The 6,859-nt window shown below is 39.2% G+C and overlaps 1 pseudogene; it reads right to left on the bottom strand.

Moving 5' to 3' along the window:
• The window catches only part of LOC137648214 (uncharacterized), a 1,621-nt pseudogene extending 41 nt beyond the window's left edge, over positions 1–1,580 (bottom strand).
• Between the last annotated feature and the right edge of the window lie 5,279 nt (positions 1,581–6,859).

Raw genomic sequence — 6,859 nt, 5'->3', positions numbered from 1 at the left:
CACTGTCGAGGTTAATGCAGACGGGATCAACACCTCGTATGTTGTCAGAGGACCAATACTCGTCCTCGAAGGCTCTGGCTCGTCGCACCGCTCCTGCCCACACCTACTTTGTTGCGCACAGCTTGGCTTCTTGCAGCCTCACGTCACTTGTAGATCTGCCTGAGTATAATAATCGCTGCAAGGTGGAGCGCACATACCACTTCATGGCGCCCCACACCTGTTCGATGGCGTTAAGCTCGGGATGTGCAGGTGGTAGTCGGACGACTTCATGTCCCCATTCACGGATGACATTGTCAACTGTGTACCTTGGTTCTGGTCGGTTCTTCCTGCAGAGTTGAAGAAGCTCGAGGCGTGTGGCGTGGTGCGGGAAGGGGATTCTGCGGCTCGCCAGCCAATTCACCAACTCTGCTTTCTTGGTGGCGGTGGTGGGGCAGCGACTTTGCTCCGTCAACTGGCTGTAGTAGGGCGCGTTGTCCAAAACCAAAACTGATGGTTCATCCAAGGCCGGTAGAAGTTGCAACATGAGCCAGCGGAGAAATAGGGTGCTGTTCATTTCCCCGTGGTAGTCACCGGTTTTGTTTTTTGCAGGGAAGCACAGAAATGAATAATTTACAAAACCGTGTTCTGTGCCACCTGCTACTACCACAAATCGCTCCCCTTCTCCAGGTGGCACCTGACGGCTGTAGGTGGCACTAGTAGCAGGCTGGGATGTGTCTACCCACTCCCTGTTGTGCTGTATTCGAGAGGTGAACTATGTCTCATCCACGTATATTACTTGTCTTCCCTCCTTTCGATGTCGCTGGAGTGCTTGGAGAGCCCCAACACGGCGACACACAACATCTAGCGACTCCTTCCTTAGATACATTTTCCTCTGTGAAATTCTGTTGCGGAATCCCATGTTGTGCAGCACTCGCCACATCGTCATTTCTGAGGTTTCCCCTGGAATAATACTTGCCGTCTTCAAACTTTCAGTCAGGGTGCCAATAGTAAAGGTTTCCTTTGCTGCAAACTTGGCATGTACATGGCGGCGAATGGCACCAACAGTGAAACTGTCAAAAACGGGTGGTGTGGCAGGGGCGGCGGTGAGTGTGGCGGTGTCACAGGGGGAGTGGCTGTCCCGCATGGTGAATCTGGCCGAGAACGTGTGCTTTGCTGAACCAGCAACCGCACTGCATTCGTGGTCATTCCCATGACCTCTGCAACACGATCATAGGGCCTGTTGGGGAAAGGAAATCGGATAAGATCTCATGTTCGAAACTATCATGTTGAGATTTTTTTTTTACCAGGCAACAATCAAAATAATGTTCCCTTTTATTATCATAGGTAGCTGTGAAACATAGTGACTGGTTCATATGTAACTACGGAATACAACTTTGTTTCATTACTTACCTATTCAAACTTATCCTCAGTTTCCTTTCAATATGCTCTTGGTTGAAGATATGGAAGAGTCGTAGTGCGATGACTCCTTTGCACCCACGCGGACATCGCTGCATGTTGGCTATGGTTGAGAGCAATAAAATACTTCCACCACAGGACTTTGCCATCAGCCGTCTATCGGCCGCACGCCCGTTACTTACCATGTTACCTTCTGAACTTACCAAATACGGTATAACCTTCAAAAAAGCAAGAACATCGATTACGATTGTTTGCATAAACGATCAAACCTTACTCGGCATATAATTTTTATTAATCTGTCATTAATTCGTCATACTTGTGTCTGGCTTCATATACCGTGTAGCCTCAAGGGAGAGAGAGAGAGGTAACAGCCATTCCCTTATGAGAGAGAGAGAGAGAGAGAGAGAGAGAGAGAGAGAGAGAGAGAGAGAGAGGGGATGAGGAAGGGGAAAGGGAGGTATGGAGGAGAAGAAAGAGGTAGGGGGATAAGGAGGGGGGTAAGAGGGAAGGAAAGGGAGTAGGGGAAGCCAGGAGTGAAGGTAGTGGGTGGATAGACGTCACAAATACGTCACGCCTCACCTGTTCGAATGTGTAGTAGCTCACGCAGGTTTTTGACTTCACAGTCAAGAGTAAACGCCACAGTTAGCCGCATTTGACAGTGTACAATAGTGTTAAAAATTAGCGGAGTGTGTGAAACAATTTGTGCTAAAGCACCATGCTGATCCAACTCTTCGTTTCAAAGATATTTGTGAAAAACAGTATGTCATAGGGTCTGATATGCATAGTAGTAGTCACTAGAGTGACTAGCTGAGGTGGCATTGGGAGGTTGCCAGATGACTCGCAGTGCTTTTGGCCAAATCTTTATTGAAAATGGCCAAATACTAAAAATTTCGTACATTTCCCTCAAAACTGAAAGGTTCCAAAATAAATGGGTTTAATAAAGACAATTAAAGGGAAACAATTTACCTCAGTTTATTTTTGATTACAGGAGCATTACTAAGTCTTCCTGTTCTTCCAAACTTTGCTTTGAAGTAGAGGCACCTGAAGTTGTACTGCCATAGGAATAAAGAATTTCTGACTTGAAGTTATTTAACATTCTTGGTGTGATGCATAAATCTTTGCAGCAGATTGAATGTTCGAAGAGGTGTGCTCTGATTCTAATGATTGCATCTAGAACGTCTAGTTGCATTCGGTTTCTAGGCTTTGTTTTGACTGAAGTTACAAGGGAAAATAATCGTTCCACCACAGCATTACTGGGTGGTGTGACCAAACAATTAAGTGCATAAGTTGCCAACTCCTTAAAGTTCTGATGGTGATAGATACCAAACTAAAATTTGACTCATCTTTTGGAATTTCATTATTTTCAAAAACAGTTTCCATTCTCCAATCCGTTAGGTTAATTTTCCTATACTGTTGTTCAATTTCATCCAAATTATTTTGAGCTAAATGCAACATAAGTAAATCTGAAAAGAACCCTTTGTTATTTGACTTGATACTGTTGCAGGATTCAATAAGGCAAGATTTTTAAACACTTCAGTTACATCACACAATCTAAAATGTAGTTGATAAATAGCTTCAACAATAAACATTTGACATCTTTTTTCATGACAAGGACTTTTTCTTCTTCAACAGCATGCTGTCTAACCTTGAAGTCATTGATATGTCTAAGAATTTCTCGCTTAAATTTGACTCCAAAATCAATTTCTTCAGTGACTTTTCCAGTGCCATCATAATTGTAAATTCTGTGGCAAAGAGTTTTTCTGAGCATCTCTAATTCATTTGATAGCTTATACGGATCTGTCTTAGTGGCCTGAAACATTGCATTGACAGCTTCAAAGTCTCTTATAATGGGTGTGACAAACACAAAATATAAGTAATTCATTTTATCATATAGCATTTCTTTTAATAATCTGGCTTTGCATTTTGTATTTGTTTGACCAGTATTTTCCGAGGCTGCAAAATAAGCCTTCAATTTTTCCCAATTTAGCAAGATATTCAATATCACCTTTCCTTTTACAAGCCATCTATTTTTAGAAGCCTTCTGAAAAGGCAATGGTGCTTGGTACCTACATTCAGTTTCAGAATTTGGATTTAATGTCTCAAATAGAGATTTGTATTCTTCTCTACCTAAGTTACTGTTTGAGAACCAAAGTGGTATCTCACTTATGAGGAATCCAAGGCTAGATGGGAGTTTTTCGAAAGCATGTTGAATGCATAAAGCTAATGAATGACAAACACACTTCATTTGTGTGCAGTTTGGTGAAATATCCTTGATTCGAGTCCAAACTAAATTTTTAGACCCAACCATAGAGGCAGCTCCATCACTGGAAAATCCAATACAATTTTCAAAGTTCATATCATATTCACGCAACTTAATCTTTGGTAACTCAAAAAGAGATTCTGCTGTTACTGAAGATACAGGAAGCATGCCTAAAAAAGCAGTTTTGATACCTACATTTTCAGAGAAGTATCTCACCACTATGCATAAGTGCTTTTGTATTGCAACATCTGTTGATTCGTCTATGAGGAATACAAATTTCTAGTCCTTTATGTCTTCTTTCAAAACTGCCTGTAATGCTACACTGACTACTTTTTTTTATATATAATCTGAGTGCACTTGATTCGATGCAGTTTTGTATGTTCTAGAACACTTCCCTTCCCGTGATCTTTAATCACATCACTCAAATGATCGATAGCCATTACTGAACACTGACAAGTAACTGCCACCGCCTATTTTATTTCTGCCCTTTTAATCTCTTCTTCTGACACCGTATCTTTCTTTGTCACTGCCACAAATGATGATAGATTACTTTGATTCAAACCGGTTATCTTAGATTCGTGCTTAGAGGAGGTTTCATGTTGAGCAAAATTGTAAAGTTTACTTTTCACTGTGCAATGACAGATTTTACAGAAAGCATCTTCATTATTTCCAGGTGCTTTTTGCAACCCCACATACTTCTTTTCCATTCCTTCTTGTATTTTCGATCATTGTCGTAAGAAGCCTTCCACTTCGGCATATTCAATTGCTTGAACACAAGTAATAATCCACAAATGTTAGGGGCACACACAGCTGTTAAAACATTGAACCACAGCTTTTATATGCGTCATGAATCGTCAACGTATACATAACCACTGCATTTCGCGGTCGGGCGAGGTCGTGAGACCAAAGATTGCGAGCATGTTCAGGAGTTGGGTTGGTTTTATACACGTCTCATACATGTAACATCAAGTTATTGCTCACATTCACAGTGAAAGACTTCATTTTCTTACTGCTCTCTTATTTACATTTAACATATAGTAAAATGTCATATTGTTGTTAATAAAGATAATTAAATCGTAAATTAATGTTATGAATTATGTAAAAACTTCAGAATATGGCAAAAAAAATGGCCAGATTACGAATATGGCCAATGGAAAATTTAATGGCCAAAAGTTTCAAAAAGGCCAAATTTCTCGATTTTGGCCATGAAATGGCCAATCTGGCAACCGGAAGGAGACTGCGTGGATATTTCAGGGTTGCCAAACTAATTTTAGTTTACGGCCAAATTTATTATTACATTATAAATACAATTATTATTATTATTATCACTACAGTTATAATTACGGTATTAATCGGAACAAAGGTATATATAGATTATAGAAGGCTATAGATATCCATGAGTATCCGCTGGTAATCCTTCACATTTTTGGCATGATTTCATTTACTGTCACAGCACCATTTACAGTAAATATCACGTTATATATGTGCACATACACACACACAGAAATAGGAGATTGAATATATAAAATGCAAGTGTATGTGAACCCCTAATAATATAAACTTCACATACAGATCAGTGAGTAATATACAGTATAAGAGAGAGAGAGAGAGAGAGAGAGAGAGAGAGAGAGAGAGAGAGAGAGAGAGAGAGAGAGAGAGAGAGAGATAGTTTATATTTCTTTGCAAATTACAGGCATTTTATATTTGAATAAGTCTTGTATATATACATAGCAATCCATACCTAAGATATTTATTGAAAGAAGTGTTCTTACCTCATTTTCAATTCCAAGGTGTAAAGAGGTAGGTGTATTGTGGAAATAAAATTATCTTAATCACAAAGATATGCAATAATTTCTTTTTTTTAATGCATCATATATTTCTAATAATTTCATATATTGTCTTAAACTGTTAATTTCTTGGTTTTACCACTGTGTAAGCAATATTTACAATATTGTTTTTCACTACCAATTATTTCTCATTAGTTCATATTCAAAATTGCCAGGATATCAACTTACTTTTCGCCCTCTACACCCTCCTGCTCCTACATATTTACTGATTTAAAAATCTTTAGTTTGTTTTGGTTTATTTTAAGGTCTCTGCAACATTTCCCTTGAAACTGGAGATGTGTACGAATTCTGATGATACCCTCCAACATTGTTGAACTCATTCGATTTCGTAGTTTCGTTTTAACACAAGTTACAGAAGAGAAGATCCTTTCGACAACAGCGTTGCTGATGGGTGTTGTGAGACAAGCCATGACATAGTTACCTAATTCTTTGAAAGGCCTGTTCCCTCTCGATTTTTTGTACCTTAAGACCCCAGACCAAAAAGAGACTGCATCACTAAGAATCTTGCCATTAAAAACACTCTTCTGCCCTTGACAAATGCAATATTTTTCTGTATTGCTGCTCTTTGTCATCTTCGTTATTTTTTTCTTAAGTGAGGCAATGGAAGATCTAAAAGCCACACGATCAGTTTGACTCGATACCTTACAAGGAGAGAATGCATTAAGACCGTGGAATATTGCTATTGATGCTGGGAGTCTACTTTCCACTTGTTTTAAAGGCTCGCCAAGGCAACTTGCACATCGATACCTCATCTTATTTGTACTTTGTACCACATCATTTGAGTTATTTTCAGTTTCTATATGTGCATTCAGTTCCTGGGTAAATTTTTTAGCTCCATAATCGATCTTGTTTATTGGTAAGAATTCACTACTCTTGTTAAGTGTTCTATTCTAAAGAATTTTATGGTTAAGAAGTAACACTCTTACTAAGCCTTCAGGATCAGCATTGGTAGCTTGGAAAAGTGCATTAAGTCTCTCAAAATATGTAACTATTGGTGACACAAAGTGAAAGCACAAAAGATTTTTTTTTTCTTCTCAACATATTCAATATTCCCCTTTCTTTGTAGCGACAGGATGCATCTGCATTCGGTAAAGCAACTGAAAAATAAGCTTTCAATTCCTCCCAGTTTACAATGATATTATATATGATCTTTCCTCTTACCAATCATCGTGCATTTGAGAGTTTTTGAAATGGGAGGGGTGTTCCTTTTCTCTCCATTTACATCCATAACCATTTAGGAACTTCGTGCAACAGATATCCTAAACTAGAGGGTAATTTGTCGAATGCCTTTTCCATGTGAAGTGCGAGGGAATGGCATACACACTTGTTGAGTTGACAGTTAAGTGATTTTTCTCTT

Source organism: Palaemon carinicauda, chromosome 10 (assembly GCF_036898095.1).
Source record: "Palaemon carinicauda isolate YSFRI2023 chromosome 10, ASM3689809v2, whole genome shotgun sequence".
NCBI lineage: Eukaryota > Metazoa > Arthropoda > Malacostraca > Decapoda > Palaemonidae > Palaemon > Palaemon carinicauda.
This window is presented reverse-complemented; position numbering and strand designations above follow the sequence as displayed.